This window comes from Aplysia californica, unplaced genomic scaffold (genome assembly GCF_000002075.1).
Source record: "Aplysia californica isolate F4 #8 unplaced genomic scaffold, AplCal3.0 scaffold00036, whole genome shotgun sequence".
Taxonomy (NCBI): Eukaryota; Metazoa; Mollusca; class Gastropoda; order Aplysiida; family Aplysiidae; genus Aplysia; species Aplysia californica.
Window position 1 is genome coordinate 758,852 of NW_004797306.1, and position 1,556 is coordinate 760,407.

The 1,556-nt window shown below is 43.0% G+C and overlaps 1 long non-coding RNA gene across 3 annotated transcripts in view; it reads right to left on the minus strand.

Annotated features, from left to right (window-relative positions):
* Window positions 1-475: 475 nt before the first annotated feature.
* Window positions 476-1,556, minus strand: part of LOC106014214 — a 55,676-nt gene continuing 54,595 nt past the window's right edge. For all 3 annotated transcript variants that reach the window (XR_004859537.1, XR_004859536.1, XR_004859538.1), the window contains exon 3: window positions 476-1,484. This is a non-coding gene — a long non-coding RNA (uncharacterized LOC106014214). The remainder of the gene's footprint in view (window positions 1,485-1,556) is intronic.

A 1,556-nucleotide genomic window follows, 5' to 3' on the forward strand; every position in this document is an offset into this window, starting at 1 on the left:
TACTAACCTGTAATAAAGACAATACTGTAGACCAGCACCAAAGGTATGAAGTGAGGTTCCCGTACCCAGGGTTTCCGCAACTGCTCAATGTCGCCCTTGTAGAAGAAGGCGTTCATGTTGTAGTCCCCATCATCTTCGTGGGGGAGTCCACTTGGGAGTCCCAAGTCCTCGGGGGTGAAGTTCACCTCGCTGTTTAGTACGGGAAACATCTCTGCCGCGTATGTCATTAGATGCTCCGATAGCGAGGCTGTCACGTTTGGCGAGGCCATCTTGGAGCAGAAAAGACCTCTCGGTGAAACTGTCTCTAGTCGCTGTTGTTTGGAAATTCAATTCTTGTAATTCTCGCTACGAAAGCCGACGGAAGTTACCTTGAAAACACCAGTTCCACTGTTGCCTGTTTGTTTATTTTGGTTAACCTGATCTTGTTTTTAAGTGGATCAGTTAACAACGGGATTTTCCCGTTATTTTTTCTCACTTTATTTCAACAGCTTTTCCTTGCAGGACGATTGGAATTTGAAGTATCCTTTAATTAAAGCAAAGCAAATAAGAAGGCGTATAAGAAACCAGTGCCTTTGAAAATGTTTCGAACCCTTGATTGCATAATTAGCTTACCATAAAGAGACTACCAGTAGCAGCTTGGTCTGCGTTTATAAGGGAAAAAACACAAAAGAAAAAAAGAGCAAATGTTATGAATCCATTCCTAAACTACAAGTGAAAAAAAAAGTTCTACTTAACAAAATAAATGAACACTTTAAATGCTAAAAAATAGGTTACGTCTCAGTGTGCACCAAACTGTGACGTCTGCTTGTAATTCATTAGTGTGGTCTCAAAGCAATAGTCTATACTACAGCTATGCTTTATAACTCATGGTTCTTTCATTGTAAGTTGATACCGGATGTCTTTGAGGTGAAGACATTGGAAACACAGAAACGTTCAGTTCTCAAAGAAAAACTCAATGAAGAATATCCCGTGGTTACACGTAATGTAATACGCTTGAAGAAAATGACACTTGATTGCTCAAAGAGTACACGCTAATGCCTTGACAGTTATAGTAGACTGTCGTTTTTATTTCTTGAACGAGGCTCAAGACAATGCGGTGAGAATCAAAACAGGCTAATGACAGAAACCTGGGGTTTTCTTCCAGTTTCGTCCTGTTCTAATGAGTCTAATGACTTTTAATCCGTTTATTTTGCTGGACTCCAGACGCCTACACATTGGTAATAATAATTATTTCGACATCCTCGATACTGATTCTAAAACTCTGCCCTTAAGGGTGTTCGATTCATGTATATCAGAGCGTCCTTGGAGTCTGGAGATAATAGCTTAGGAGAAAAGCCAACTCGCGGAGCTGGTGTGGTAGGGGTGGGGTTGGTTGGCTTCGCACAGCGGCGATCAGCTCTCAGCTCTGTCGCCTGAAGACCATTTTAACATCACGGAGACCGGGCAGGCAATTTGGTGTGGCGAGGTGTTGGTCTCGTGGCAGCCTGGGGACGACGATGCAAGCACATTGAGTTAGGATCGGACAAAAGAGGGCGGTGGAAAAGGGTGGGAGGGGG